The following is a 17,044-nucleotide window of genomic DNA, read 5'->3' on the forward strand; positions in this document are numbered from 1 at the left end:
TAAGCCATTTCTCCAACCCCACTTTATCATTCTTTTCCTGAACTTTTTATATTGTTCTCCCTAATATTTTTATTCATTTCATGTGTACAATCAGCTTAGTGTTACTTAAAAATATTTGAACAAAATTAGTATCTATCAAATTGTCAATAGTTGAAATGAAATACAATTTTATACAGTTCTCTGAATAATATTTCAGTAGAACCCAAAAAGTTGGCTGTATCAGTAGAAAATTAGGAGAAAGTTGGCTTACAAGTGATGTTTGATCCATCAACCATATCACAGCATTCACACACAGATTAAAGTTTTATATTAAACCATCAAGATAAAGAGACCCAATAGCAAAATCAAGGATGACTGTCAAAACCTTCTTTAGAAAAAGTCTGGCATAATATCCACAGTTTAAAAGAGGTATTAAGGTAGTCAAAGGAATAAGACAAAATACTAATTTTGAAAATATAATTAAAAAACAGAAACAAGTTTTGGGAACTAAACACATTTAGAAACCATGCACAATTCAGAACTGAGTGTGACACTTATTGCTGTTATTCCATAACACAAAAATTTGACCAATAGCAAAAAAAAAAAAAAATTGTGGGACATACAGAGAAGGCGCTCAACAACATAAGCAGGTTAGGAATGGACTATGTCTTTGTCACAGGATTTGGACTGTCCACTGGTGGCTAGATACTGTTTGACAGGGTTCCTGCAGAAAGTTGAAGCACAAGTTAACACTTTCATGATCAGGTATACACAACCCTTTTCCATTCTGAAACTTTTTGATTTAATGAATGTAATGAAAGCTGCAGTGCCATTAACGTGGAGGCAACAGTTTGATATGGAATCATTGTACTTGTCTGTCTACCTTTGGGGCCATTTGAGCTCTCGTTTTGCATCATTAGTAGTCACATATTTTCAGGAATTCTAAAGATGGATTTTAAGTTTAGTAATAATTTGGTGGCAACTGTCCTTTCTCTGTTGTGACATGGAAGAAAAATGAAATCATTATATGCCCTTAAGTACTTCTTCAAAGCCCAAATGGCTTTGAATGATTTTGATGATTTTAGTGGATGCTATCATCCTTCACATCTCCCTTTGTGGATGGACAGAGTCCTAACTTACTCCCAATCTACAAAGAAGGGAACTGTGGAACATGTAGTCAGTAATTTGCTCATGATCCTATAATAGGGACAGACTTTAAACCAAACTGTGTTTTCTGTTTCTCATTTTAATGTTATTTCATCTGATTTCATCAGCCTAATGTATCTTAGAACTCAGAAAAAAATTGTTGAATAAATTAGTATGATTCCATTAGCTCTTTATCCTTTCTTTATTTTTTCTTTTAATTTTTATTAGCATTTTCCATGATTATAAAAAAATATCCCATGGTAATTCCCCCCCTCTCTCCCCCACACACTTTCCCCTTTGAATATCCTTTCTTTTTTTCCCACTGATGCTGAAAATCAGGGAAAGGGGAAAATAATATATGTCCATACTTCTGATTTGCACGATAATCATAATTTCAAACATTTTTCAACTAATACAAACAATGAGTTTGTGTATGCACACTAGGTTACATGAGTAGCTCGTTTTACTTAGAAACTACAATGGCTTGTATATGAGTAATACACAGAGCAAAGAGGAAACAAATATTTAAGGGAAAACTCAAAAAAGAAGTCTATGACCTACTGCCAAGCTGTGTAATGCTTCTGGATTTGTGTTTATCACAGACCAGCAGAACTTGAGTAACAGGTCAGTGAGCACACTTTAACTAGGTGAGTGTGCCAAATGAGCTGCTCCAATTAGAAAACATCTCCACCATGTCCTCAAGGTAAAGAAAGCATTCAGAGAAAAAAATCCCTAGCTCTGCAGAGTACACAGACACCAAGAAAAATTTGTTACAATATAGCAAGATTGATGTGGGAAGTGAATTTTAAAGAATGTTGTCAGAATTCATGTTTGGGCCGGGTGTATTGGCACATGCCTTTAATCCCAGCACTCCGGAGGCAGAGATAGGAGGATCACCATGAATTCAAGGCCACCTGAGACTCCATAGTGAATTCCAGATCAGCCTGGACTAGGGTGAACCCCTATCTTGAAAAAACAAAACAAAAAAAATCTATGTTTGGTGAGGAGTCTGATTTAAAAACTGCTAATGTCATGATTCTCCTCATAGGTTTTATTTGAGTAAGCTCTTATTTGGTTTGTTAATCCACGGACTATAAAGGCTAGAGGGCCAGCTTGTTTAATTAACCACAGAAAGATATTCTGTGGTGACCTGGGATATTACACTCCATAGGGATGTTAGCTGAAGACTTTCTACAGCAGAGGGAAGGCCTTTCCAGCAAGGGAGGTAGGCTATTGGCACTGAGAGCAAATCAAAACCATTCTTTTCTTCACAGTGCAATGAGACACATTATAAAGAACCTCTAGAAACAGAAGTTGTTTCTTTTACCCCAGGGTCAACTCTATAGTTTGATTTCAAGAGATGATTGCTGGTTATAAGAAATCTAGCATTTAAATTATGAGAATGCTTTCTGTCCTTCCATTTGTAGAGACATAGATGTATCACACAGTAAATTCCTTGCTCAGCTTAAAGATTAGGGCTGACATTTCTGTAACAAAGACATAAAACATTTAATAATCCAAAGTGGCCCTGTGAACACTTTGACTTCAGGCTTCTAAGCCTCAACAGTATGAGATAAAATGTCTGTGCTTGGTCACTGTGTGTGTCAAAGTTTGTTGCAGCAGTCCTAAACAGTCAATATAATAACTGCAATCATTTTAATACCAAAAATGAGAACCATGAAGTTTAAGCAAATTGCACACCATCACCTAACTATAGCAATGGCATAAACTGTAGATTTTTAAATTTAATGTTCTTTCTCTTCAATAGTGGAACAAATTTCTAAGATTTAGTCACCTGGAATCTGTTTGGCTTTCCTATGTAAACACATGCTGGCCCATTTACTTAACATTTTCTTTGTCATAAACAAATAACTTTGATAAACACCAAATAATAATTGTACATAATGCTTATAGTTACTCTTTTTTTCCTATAGTTTGTGACTAAAACCACATTTTGTAAACTGATGTAAATCAAAAAAGTCTCATAAAGCAGGCTCCCATATTCATAGTGAGAATCTCTTTGCGTTCATTAAAAGCTTCCTCCTTAGAGCAAATCTGTAAAGCTTTTGACTTGTTCATGGTTAGTTTACTAATAATATTCAATAGCTAATTTCTTAGAGGAAATATGCCTGTTCATTAGCACACACACACACACACACACACACACACATATATATATATATATTCAATATATATTCAATATAAATATATATATTGAAGCAAAAGAAATTTGCACATAATCTAATCATTTGTGTGACTGAGTGTTGATTGTACTCTTGCCTTCCTTCCATTACTATATATATAATTCTTAGCATATGAAGACAGAATTGTGAAACTATGCAATTTTATGAACCTATTGTTTCTGCTGTTCATTTAAAATACAATATGAACTAGGTATGGTGGTTCATGCCTGTAATCCCAGCACTCAGGAGACGGAAGAATGTGGATCCCTGTGAGTTCAAGGCCAGCCTGGTATAGGGAGTTCCAAACTAGTCAGGGCTGCATAGCGAGACCCTATCTCCGAAAAATTAAATAAATAAACTAAAATTCCAAAATAAAAACAAACAAAATCACAACCAAACTTAATATAAGCATCCTTTGTACTATACATTGGGAAAAATCTAGATTAATCAAACAGGATCTTTGTATCCTTGGTCTTTGCAGAATGTCACAGTGCACCATGAAACCCTAAGCTAAGGACATGGTTTGTAGGATTTCCCAGTCTCTTCAGCCCATGAAACCCTTTTTCAGCAGCATATCCTAGGATATACCTTGGAAAAACTGCCTCCTGCATGATAACTTTTAAACATTGAACATCTCCCATTGTGTTTGTTTTACTAGTCCATGGAAGTCATTGCCATTATTTTTAAAGTACTCTTTATATAGTTATCAAATTCCAAGCCATTTTCTAACTCTCAAGAGTAAATACCACATTCGGATGATGCTAATACATGCACCTTTAGCAGTTTAAGTTCCTTGAAAACAAGATGTGTCTCAACCAGGCCACAGTAATGGTTTGTGCACAAAAACTCACCAGATGCAAGCTAACATCAAGAACAGCATCTGTGCACTCATCTAAGGATGCCTCTTTTCCAACAGTTTCCTACTACTTCTCAACTTGGGAGATCTTAGAATCTTCCAGAATACCAACTGTTGTTGCCAAACACTTGCATGGGAAAACTGGCTATAAAACCCATAAAGCCACCCCAAACAATACACCACCTCCATGAGGCTTTAATTTCCAATTGTCATCAGCTGGGAAACCTAGCATTCAGAACACCTAAGTTTCTAGGGGACACCTGAATCAAACCACCACACCAAAAAAAAGAATGCAGAGGCCCTGGTTTGTTGAGATGGACTATTGTCTGGGCCTCTATTTTATTTTTTTACTATTTTTTCTATTAATTCTAAGATGCATCTTTTAAAATACCCAGAAAATCTTAGGGGAAAAGATCTGAGTATAAATGTTATCAGAGCTGAGCACTGTAAATGAATAATTTGAGGCATAGTCTGTTATAGTCAACTTTATACTGCTTGGATGAACCTCCAAGCCAGACACAGTTGATAGGAGTAATGGAATTTAATTGACACTTACAGATCAATGGGAAGTTCCATAATGGCATAAAAAGCTGTTCCCCTTTCATATGTCACACCAAGAAATACTACCAGCCTCACCACAAGCAAGTTCACTATAGGATCCCCAGGCAGAGCTCAAGCACTCTGCATATCTTAGGTTAGAACTCCAGATCTGCCCCCAAACACACCTTAGGGCTAGACCCTAGGATCTTCCTATAGTGACACTTCCTTCAGCCAGGCAGCTGGAGATTTAAACTTTAATAAACTCCTGAATTTATTGGTGGACATCCATTCAAACTACCACATTCTACCCCTGGCCCCTGATAGATTCATAATTTTCTCACATTGTAAGTTGTATTCAGTCCAACTTCAAATGTGCCCATAGTCGTTACCAAATTAAGATAGTTCTAAAGTTCCAAGTCTCATCTGAGATTGAAGATAGTCTCTTAGCTGATACTCCTGTAAAGTCCTGTAAAAGTTGTACTATACTTTCAACATATAAAAGCACTGAGTATTCATTTTCACCTGCTATAAGGCATAACAATGAGAGACTGGACCAATGCAAACTTAATAACCATCAAGCAAACACCAATCATCTGCAGTTCAAGTGTTATATAACCAGTGACTGACAGTCTCCAGATTCCCAATCCCTACCCCCTCCAGATGGGCTGAATAGCTAGGAAAAAGTTTCATCCCAATACAGCAGTGCTACATGATAGCCCTTCCACAGTCCTGGTGTATCCAAAACATCTTCAGATCTCCATGCAAACCATGGTCCATCTTCCAATGGCTCCACTGGCCTGTTAGGGTCATCATGCCCTGCCTGTATGCCATATCTCAGAAGCAGCTGCTAAAACAATGTGCACTTCATGACCCACTCCATGCATTTTTCATGCTTCCAAAGTCAATACCAGATGATCAGGACACAGCTATATTTTTAATTCAGGGACAATATAAATCATGACCTTGAAGTGGAGTTTCCTTCCTTGCAATCAACTCCTTCTAAGAATGTGTATTTCTTACTCCAGTCTTTACTTGGGCATCCTCTCAATTGTTTCAATGTAAAGTAGTTGGGCCATCTTTCCTCCAAATGCTAATACATTGGACAACAGCAGCTTTAGCAACCAATTTTGGTGCCTGTAATTTTAAACTTGCTTGAGTTTTAACAACTTTAAATCTTAAATTTCTCAGTTCCTTATCTTTAGCCAAGCATATCAGTCCACTACAAATTTAACTTTGATCAAACTCCCTGGGCATGGACAGTAGAACACAGCCAGCCTTTATTCCAGTGGCCCAGTTCCAACAAAGTTCTCTCAGTCTCACCTTCCCTTAGAAAGTTCATAAGCAAAGCATCCTAATACAATTCTCTCTGCACTTAGCATTTTAAAATTCTCACCATAGCAGTCAATAAAAGGCTTTCAACTCTGGAAGGCATCTTCAGTTCCAAGGGTCAAGTCCATGCCCATTCCTCCAAAACAAAAATTCCAAAAGACCAAAATCTACATAATCAGATTTATCATGCACCAACACCCTACTCTTGGTACCAATTCTGTCAGTCAGCTTCACACTCCTAGGATGAACTCCAAACCGGACACAGTTTTAGAAGAAATGGAATTTATTTGAAGCTTACAGATCCAGGTATGTTCTATAATGGAGAAAGAAGCTGGCCCCCTTTCACAGGTCTACTCAGAGAGGAAAACCACCACCAGCACCACAAGAAAGCACACACAAGGAACCCCAGGCAGAGCTCAAGCACTCTACATATGTTAGTCTGGAATTCCAGATCCACCTCCAAACACACCTTAGGGCTGGACCCTAGGATCTGCCCATAGTGACGCCTCCTCTAGACAGGTGGCTAGAGATCTAAAGCTTTAATAAACTCCTGAATCTACTGAGGGCATTCATTCAAACTACCAGAAATATCTTAACCAATTACTTTCAGATATTTCTTTCTTATATAAATAGTGTTAGAGATGATAAAATTTAATCTGAAATACATGTGAAAAACAAACTGATAAAAATTTTAGTGTACAAAAGAACATCATGTTATAATTCATCCACAGCAGAATTTTTAGTGGATCATAAAATATTGTTATTTTTCATAATTTATGAGTCCTTCATTTTGTTGGAGCATCTTTTGGCTCCTAAATTGAATACCTTGCTTAGAGATGATGTTCAACAAATGGCTGATAATAGCAAAGATTAATAAAAGCAGCCAAAACATAAATGCCTATAAGTTACTCCATTTAAATATATTACCTAATACAATGTGATTTGGGCTATATTTCTAAAATATAAATATGGACCACTTATGTAGTCTAAGCACTTGGGAGGTGGAGGCAGGGGTTTCTGCAATTCACCACCAGGCTATACTTCATAGCAAATTTGAATCCAGGCAAGGCTATGTGAGACCTTGTCTCAAGAAAGAAAAAAAAAAAAAACAAAACACAAATAAGATCACATCTCTTTTCTTTTTAAAACCCTATGGTGCATGTTGGGTTCCCATTTCTGGAGACATAAAGTCTCCACCATTCAGAGAAAGGTATTCATCAAAAGTCACACATCTACTAATCTCACCTCCTCTCACCCCATCACACTCAACCTCCTGTCACTGTGTCACATTTGTCACTTTCTCAGTTTGGAAATTCTGTCACTGCCTCTTGGAGTGCATAAGATTCACTTGGCCCAGGTCCAACACACACTTAGTGAAGCTTAGGACTAATAATTTCCTCTTTGTTACCTTGGACAAAGTAATTTTGAAGAAATCTCAATGTAACACCATTATGGTTTCACTTGTATTTTCACTCATCAAAGTGTGGGCTTTAATTCAGTAATTTGACACCTGATGTAATTGTTTTACTAGGTGGAATGGTTTAGAGAAATACTGGATTGAATGGAAGAACAATTTTCATGGAATATATTAGTTCACTGGTGATCTTACCCAGTTCATTCATTGGGTCATTCATGTTTTGTTTCTGTATCCATATACAAGACACCATACTGAGCTCTAGAAATAAGATAAAATCAAAACAGAAATAATTCCTGCCATGGTGAAGATCAAATCCAGCAAGACAGAGATTAAACTCACAAATACAAATAGAAATTATGACACATTTTTGTGCAGCATTGACAAAGTAGAGCTGCCTAGGACCATGCCTCAAAATTTAGCTACAAAAATCTTACATAAAAGGCATTTCCTTCCATTAAAGGCCATTATTCTGTATCTTCAGAGGCAAATCCAGATATTGTCCTAAGGTATTTTTCTTCTCCTCAAGAGTGTGTATCTCCCTCACAGTACTGATCTAGCTCTGCCACATTGCCTTCTCACGCTCTGCCTTGCCCAGCTGCTCTGCTCCGGTAAACCCTCCTCATAGGCAGCCTTGTTTCCAGCAGCCCCTAGGCATTATAGCTAATAAAGTTCACCATATATATATGTGTGTGTGTGTGTATGTGTGTGTGTGTGTGTGTTTATTTTTATTTATTTATTTGAGAGCAACAGACAGAGAGAGAGAATGGTTAACGAACTCCAGATGCATGTGCCCCCTTGTGCATCTGGCTAACATGGATCCTGGGGAATCAAGCCTCAAACTGTGGTCCTTAGGCTTCACAGGCAAGCACTTAACTGCTAAGCCATCTCTCCAGCCCAAGTTCACCATATTTTACGAAATAGGTTATAGAAGGAAAGAATTTAGGGCTATGAGAAAGAATAAGCTGCACGGACTATTTATTTATTTATTCATTCATTCATTCATTCATTCATTCATTCATTTCACAGCAAAAGAGGGAGGGGAGAGAGAAATAGAAAGAGAGAGAGAAAATGGGCACACCAGGTCCTTCAGCCACTGTTAATGAACTCCAGACACGTATGCCCTCTTGTGCATCTGGCTAATGTGGGTCCTGGGGAATCAAACCTGGGTCCTTTGGTTTGCAGGCAAACGCCTTAACTGCTAAGTCATTCCTTCAGCCCCCATTCTGGCATTTTCAAATACAATTTGTTTTTGTTGATTCTCAAACCTTCTCTTATACCCAGTCCCCTCTCCCCTTGGATTCCTTTTCCCCCAGTACCTCCCCCCTTTTGTTTACATGTCATATGTATCCTTTTACCTATCCCTTACCCCTCTTCCAGCTCATCTCTTTATATTCACTTTATACATTTTTCCATATTTGCTCCCCTATATATACATATTTGTAGATATTATAAGCTAATTGATACTAACTAGCATAACTGAGAGAATATGTGATTTGGGTCTTTCTGAACTTGAGTCATTTTACTTAATACAACTCTATCCAAATACATCCATTTTTCTGCAAATTTCATAATTTTACTTTTCAGTACTGATGAATATAATTCCACTGTGTATATGTAACTCATTTTCATTATCCATTCATCTGTGAATGGCCATTTAGGCTAATTCTAATTCCTAGCTATTGTAAATAGAGTCATAATAAACATGGATGTGTAAGTATCTCTGTAGTAAAGTGGAGAGGCCTTGGGTCATATGGGAGTTCTAGTTCTAATGTGTTGAGATTCTTCCATACTGATTTTCCTAATGGCTGTACTGGCTTGTGCTCCCTCAGCAGCAGATGTGGGTTCTTCTTCCCTGCATCCTCACTGTCACCTGTTGTCTGTGTTCTTGATGACAGCCACTTTGTCTGGAGTAAGATACTATCTCAAAATTGCTTTCATATGCATTTTCCTGATGGCTAGGGATATTGAATTCTTGAAATTAATTACTTGTTTTTGATGCTGAACAGTTGAATTACTTTGAATTGGCCATTTGTGTTTCTCTTTTGTGAACTGTTCACTTTATTAACCCATTTGGTGATAAAAAAAAAAAAAAACTTCTATTGTTGATAAATACTTTCAGTAAAGGTGCAGGATACAAAAAGGACGTACAAACATCAAACTCACAGAGAAGGAAAACATGACATTAACCTCAAATTCCTGTAAATAAACCTAAACAATAATGTGAAAAACCTCTACAATGAAAACTTAAAGGCACTAAAAAAAAAAAAGTCAAGGGCAGGAGAAATGCTTAGCAGTTAAGGCACTTGCCTTCAAAGTCTAAGGACCTCAGTTCAATTCTCCAGATCTCACATAAGCCAGATGCACATGGTGGCACATGCATCTGGAGTTCGTTTGCAGTGGCTAGAGGCCCTGGCACACCTATTCTCACTGTCTCTCTCTCTCTCTCTCTTTTTCCCTCCCAGCCCTCCCTTTGTCTCTAATAAATAAATAAAAATGAATCTTAAAAAAACATTTTTTAAAAAAGTCAAAAAAGGACACCACACAGTGGACAGACCTTCAATGCTTCTGGATTAGCAGATCTAATATTGTGAAAATGCCCATCTTGCCAAATGTAATCTTTAGACTTAATGCAGGATTCCAATGATGTTCCTCACTCAGCTATAAAAACTAACCCGAGAATTCATATGGAAGCACAAAAGACTAAGAGCCAAAGCAAACCTAAGGAGAAAGAACACTGCTGAGGCATCATAATACTTAATCTAAAATTATACCACAGGGCATTAGTGATAAGGACAGAATGGTAATGGCATTGAAACAGACCCAAAAATGAATGGAACTGAACAGAAGACCCATAAATAAAACTGCACTCTTTTGGCCAGCTAATCTTTGACAACTGAACCAAAAACATGAGTGGGAAAAACAACTTTATTTGACAAATGGTTCTGACAAAACTGGATATCACCCTGTAGAGATATTCATTCAAACTCAATCAAACACCTTAACATAAAGCCTGAAGCATAGAAAGTTCTAAAGAAAAATATAGGGAACATTGGACTGGAGAGATGGCTTAGCAGTTAAGCCCTTGCCTGTGAAGCCTAAGGACCCCAGTTTGAAGCTTGATTCCCCAGGACCCATGTTAGCCAGATGCACAAGGGGGCGCATGCCTCTGGAGTTCTGTGTGCAGTGGCTGGAGGCCCTGGTGTGACTCTTCTTTGTATATATCTGCTTCTTTCTCTCTCTGTCACTCTCAAATAAATAAATATATAACAATAAACAAAAAATAGGGAACACGCTATAAGATATAAGCATAGGCAATAACATTGCTCAAGAATCAACAAATGGGTCTACATGAAATTCAAAAGGGTTTGCACAGCAAAAGAAACCAACAGCATTTGTGGCAGTAGAGCAGGAAGTAGACATGAAAATACCTCCAACAGATGGCTGCTCACACCAGTTTACAGAGTCCAAATTATCAAGGGCACCATGAAGTCCCATTAATGATCAGTGCCACCTATTTCTTCTTTGCTGATCTCCATTGCGTCTTTGTATATGTAATGGTTAATCTTCATTGTCAACATGACAGGATTTAGAATGATCATGGAAACACACCTCTTGGTGTGTCTGAGGGTGTTTTCAGAAATGCTATACTAGGGAGGGAAGACCACCCCTGGATGTGGGCAGCACTATCCTATGGGCTAGAGTCTTGGACTGAATAAAAAACAGGAATTAAGCTGAGCACCAACATTCATCTCTTTGTCTTTGGAGACAACATTGCTGCTCCATCCTCCCACCACCATGCTTTTCCACCTTGGTAGATAGTACTATCAAATTATGAGCCACAGTAAACCCTTCCTACCTTAAAGTGCTTCTTCTCAAGTATTTATACACCACAATGAGTAAAACAACTCATATAGTATCTATTCTTTTGAACAATAGACAAATTAACATTGCTTTTCCCTTCTGTGTCTGTCATCTTTCTACATACATTAAAAGATGCTGGGCACACTGAAGCAGTGCAATAAATATAAGAAATGAAAGTACAAAATGATACCTTTTATTTAGTTTATATAAACTAATACATTTAGTTGTCATAAGAATTACCTATCACAGACAATATTATCTCCTTTTACACACGAAGAAACTGAGCCACAAAAGGGTTTGCACAAGATCACATAAATGATAAGAAGATAATATTTGAATCATGAAATTTATATGTTTCTGCATTAAATAAATTGAGATGTGGATAATAAACAAGAATAAGGAATGCAATGTGCCGAGCTCCTCTTGCTAAGTTCATGCTGGAAACACAAAAGCAGAGCAGTGTAATAGGTAGGTTCACCCTAACTGACCAGAGTTCCACTATCCTGGAAGGAAGCAACACTTCCTCCAGATCATCCCTCTGATGATGTCCAGCCAGATCAGCAACACATGAAGGAATAACTGAGGGTAAAATTTGAGGGAGCATCAGTACAGGAAGGCTATTATCAATGTCAGCAATCTTCTACAAATCCACTAGACCAGAGGCCCTGATAATGCCATGCAATGAGATCATGTACTCTTTAGCCCCATTGCTGACATTACCTGTCAGAGGCAGCTGGATGTCTGTCCATAGCCATTCTCCATTTCTTCTTTAATATCAGATCACTAAGTAATCTGGGGCCACAGTTAGCCCAACTAAGACTACATTTGTAAGCTTCAGTTGTAACTAGTGATGGATAGATAATGAGATATCAGCAGAAGTGCTACATAGAGCTTGTGGCAAAGTTCTTTAAAAGAGCCCAACTTAGTGTTGGAAATGTAGCTCAGTGGTAGAGTTACTAGCCTGTCATGAGCAAGGTCTGGGGTCAATTGCTATTCCTGAAAAGAGATGGATGAAGAGAGCAGGGAAAGAAAGAATTTCATCCAATGAAGCTTAATGGAAACTTTGTCTCATACATCTTAGATGTGGTTCACATTATGCCTTTGGTTTCTGGACCCTTGTCATCTCTCTCACATTAATTCCTAAATAGCCTTCAAGGCTCAGCTCAGTACCCATCCACTCTGAGGAGAATTTTTTTAATCCTCCCTCATGTCTATACTGAAGTTGGTATGAAGCAAGCCAACACTTCACTACTTCAAACCCACAGGAGTGTTTCCAAAGTTAATCTTCTTTCTTTGCTATAGCAATTAGTTGTCCAAAAGGAGAATACCCATCTGTTGCAGTTACCTTATTGTTGCTGGGATTAGCACCAGACCTAAAGCAGCTGATGGGAGGAAAGTTTTTAGTTTGGCTTACTGTCTTAAGGGGAAGCTCCATTGTGGCAAGGGAAACATGGCATGAACAAAGGCTAAACATCACCTCTGCCACAAGAAGTGGAAAACAGTACAATGAGAATTATTCACACTAATAGTGGAAAACTAAGGGCTAATAAATCTTCACCAACATACTGCCTATAGCAAGGTCCCACCTTTCAAATTTCCATCAGCTGAGGATCAAGCAATCAGAACCCATGAGTTTATGGGTGACATCTCATTCAAGCCACCACACCAAACCTGCTATCAGTTCATGATAACTGGCCAAGAGATAGGTTGTCATATGCTTATAGCAAATGAATTCTGACTTATATTCAACATAAAGAAATTAGTCCTCTGGATTATAGTCATAACCTCAAAAAATGGAGCTCTACCCAATATTCTGCATAGACACACAATTCCTTTTTCAAAGATACATATGCAAGATTGATATGTTTTATTTTCTTTTCTCTGGACTTTGTACATTTGGCTACTATAGACTTTTGCCTTCCTCTCTTCAGTGTTTATAAACCCTGCCAAGTTTCACCCTGTGCCTCACAATTCCTTTCAGTGGCTTGGGTGAAACTAAAAGCATTTGTTTTTATTGCTTCTTGCCAGGCTTTGTTTGCTGAGGCTCACAGTTCATCACTAACACAACAATGCTGTCACAGCAGAGCCTAGGGCCTTTTCTGTGTAGCTGGGCATGTGGCACATGACCTGCAGGTACCTTGGAGTCACTGTTTCCACATAACACAGAGACAAGTGGAAAAGGTCACTGAAGATAAATTTGGGCAGTGAGCCTTCCCAGAACAAAGCATGACCCCTTGCAGGAGAGAGACAGCAGCCAGCCTCTCCTAGTTCCTTGTCAAGCTTACCAAAAACAGTCATGTTCCTTGGGCACAGGTGCAGCATTTACTTGCCTGCTTGCAGACTCTCCACCAGGGGACTAACTGACCACCAGTGCCTGCTGCCGTCAGACCTTGCAAGATGCATTGGTATTGCTTAGTTCTCTGGGCTGGAGTGGATGGGTGGAGAGTTTAATTATGGGTTAGTTTTTGTTGTTGTTTTTGCATGACAACACCCCCTTTCCTTCAACTGCTGCTGACGCATGAAACACATATTACACATATTTGAAAATGAAGCTATCCTTTAAACTGCTGCAATCATAGTCATTTGCAACCCAGATTTTGGAAAACCTAGAATATTGAAAAGAACATTGTAATTATCCCTCAGTCAAGAGCAGGCTGCTGAGTTCAGGTCTTGCTGAGTCTTCTTCCTGTAATGTTGCTACCTTTTCCCTCAACTTCTGTTTTAAAAAACTTTCATCCGTGTGTGTGTGTGTGTGTGTGTGTGCACTTGTGTGTACACCATTATGCACTTGTAGAAGTCAGGAGACAAATGTGAGGTATTTATACTGTTCTTCTACCTTCTTTTAGACAGGTTCTCTTGCTGCTACAAATAAATGTGAGTCTAACTGGCCATTGAACTTCACATTTTCCTGACTGTGCTTCCTATTGCTGTTGGCACATTAGAATCACAAGCATGTGCATTATTTTACATCTGACTTTACTTGGGTGCTAGGAGAAACACAACACACACCTTCACATGAAAACCAGCACCAAACTATTAGTAGACCACTTGCCTCTGGGACAGGATTTTGTACATAGTACAACAGATGCCTCAAAGTTTAATCTAGAGATGATGCAGAACTGTGAAGTGGTTCTGGTTACCATTAATTAGTTACTCTTCAATGGCCACTTATGGTAATATTGCATTCAAAAGTTTTATTTCATATCAAGTTTTTTCAAAGTGCTAGATTGCTAACATTTACATCCCCATCATTCATTTTCTGGTAGGGTCTTGTTCTTCTATAATCATCATATAACATTAATTTATTCAGTAAGTAGCTTTCCTTGAGACAGACTTTCTCTGAGCAAGGCTTGTCTAGGTTTCAGGGACCCTGGCTGTCCATATCACTCAGTATAAATGAGGGTCTGAGAATATAAAGGCATGTAGTGATGTCTGCTTCCAGACATAGAATACCTGGAGAAAGAAGATTTAGAATGAAACACAATGCTTTACTGAGATCCTCCAATCTGCTTCCTAACCCTCTCCAAGGCAATCACCATGTATCACTCCTAGCAGTATATTGTTCACAAAATTATGAAATGACAAAATGTGCAAGATTTTAGAACAACTTTTGCTCCTTTCTATCCTTAAGAACTCTGTCTAAGCTTATAAAACTCCATCCTACTTCACTATACAAATCATGCCCAAGCTCTATTTTCGTGAGTCACACAAAGAGTCTTTTGTTGCACTAGAGGCAAGATACCGGATCTTTGGGTAGAACCTGGTGATGGAGGCTCTTGGATAGGTGTGACTGAAGAACATGTTGATTTAAGCAACAATGATCTTATTGAAATTTCACAGCAAAGAAGGAACCAGATTAAGAAGGATTTAAAATAAATCCTGATGATTCTCCCAATTTCACTTATGTCTATTGTGATCTCTTCTTTTTCATTTTGAATTTTGTTAATTTGTAGTCTCTCCTTTTTTTGCTTGATCAAATTGGCCAAGGGCTTGTCAATCTTGTATATTTTTTCAAAGAACCAGCTCTTTGTTTTGTCAATTGTCTTAATTGTTTCCTTGGTTTCCAATTCATTAATTTCTGCTCTGATTTTAATTATTTCTTTCCTTCTGGAGCTTTTTGGGTTGTATTTTTCTTGTTTTTCAAGTGCCTTTAGGTGGATGGTTAGTTATTGATTTGGGATCTTTCTGTCTTTTTTATGAAGGCATTGAATGCTATGAATTTTCCCCTGAGGACCACCTTCATTGTGTCCCATAAGTTTTTGTATGATGTGTTCTCATTGTCATTCAATTCCAGGAATTTTGCAATTTCATTTTTTATTTCATCCACTATCCATTTATTGTTTAAAAGTGTGCTGTCCAGTTTCCAGGTGCCATTGGGATTCTTTGTGGGTCTTTTGTTGTTGATTTCTAGCATTATAGCATTGTGATCTGATATCATGCAGGGAATTATGTCAATTTTCCTAAATATATGAAGGCAGTCTTTGTGACCCAGTATATGGTCTATTTTAGAGAATGTTCCATGGGCTGCTGAGAAGAAGTTGTAGTCTGTGGATTTGGGATGGAAAGTTCTGTAGATGTCCGTTAGGTCTAAGTGATCTATGGTTTTGTTGAGCTTTCTTAAGTCCCTGTTGCGTTTCTGTTTGGATGATCTGTCTATTACTGATAATAGTGTACTGAAGTCCCCACCTGTGATGGTGTTGGTGGTTATTTCTGTTTTATTGTCAAATAGGTTTTGTTTTATGAACTATGGTGCCCCTGTGTTTGGTGCATACAGATTTATGATTGTAATATCCTCTTGATGTATCATTCCCTTGATAAGTAGGAAGTGGCCTTCTTTGTCTTTTTTGATTATTTTTGGTTTAAAGTCTATTTTATCTGATATTAATATAGCTACACCTGCTTGTTTCTTATTCCCATTTGCTTAGAATATTGTTTTCCACCCTTTCACCCTGAGGAGGTGTCTGTCTTTAGTGGTGAGGTGGGTTTCTTGAAGGCAACCAAACACCTCAATATAAGACCAGAAACTCAAATACTACTGCAAGAAAATTTAGGAAATACTTTCCATGATATAGGAATGGAAAAAGACTTCCTGAACAAAACCCCAGTAGCTCACGATCTTAAACAGTCACTCAACCAATTGGATCTCATGAAGCTGAAGATTTTCTTTACAAACAAGCGTACAATAAGCAAAGCCAATAGACTACCCACAGAATGAATGGGAGAAAATATTTGCTGAGTATCCAACTAATAAAGGCCTAATCTCTAGAATCTACAAAGAGCTCAAAATCTAAACAATAAGAAGTCAAACACCCCACTCACAAAATGGGGCAAAGAGCTGAACAAGCAGTTCACAGAGCAAGAAATACAAATGGCAAACACACACTTAAAAACTGTTCATCATCCCTAATCATCAGAGAAATGCAAATTAAAACAACTATGAGCTTCCACCTTACCCCAATAAAGATAGCAAACATCAAAAAATCAAACGAAAATAAATTCTGGCGAGGCTGTGGAGAAGTAGGAACACTCATCCACTGTTGGTGGGAATGTAGGATGATACAACCACTTTGGAAAGCAATATGGAGACTCCTGAAAAGGCTGACTATAGAGATACTAACATACCCAGTCATTCCCTTACTGGGCATCTACCCTAAAACCTTCAAACCACAGGCCAGAGAGATTTGCTCAACCATGTTTTTAGCAGCTCAATTCGTAATAGCTAAGAGCTGGAAT

The 17,044-nt window shown here is 37.9% G+C and overlaps 1 protein-coding gene across 23 annotated transcripts in view; it reads left to right on the forward strand.

Annotated features, from left to right (window-relative positions):
* The window catches only part of Sorbs2 (sorbin and SH3 domain containing 2), a 381,956-nt gene that overhangs the window by 125,423 nt on the left and 239,489 nt on the right, over window positions 1-17,044 (forward strand). The gene's annotated exons all lie outside the window — the stretch shown is intronic.

This window comes from Jaculus jaculus, chromosome 1 (assembly GCF_020740685.1).
Source record: "Jaculus jaculus isolate mJacJac1 chromosome 1, mJacJac1.mat.Y.cur, whole genome shotgun sequence".
NCBI classification, from domain to species: domain Eukaryota; kingdom Metazoa; phylum Chordata; class Mammalia; order Rodentia; family Dipodidae; genus Jaculus; species Jaculus jaculus.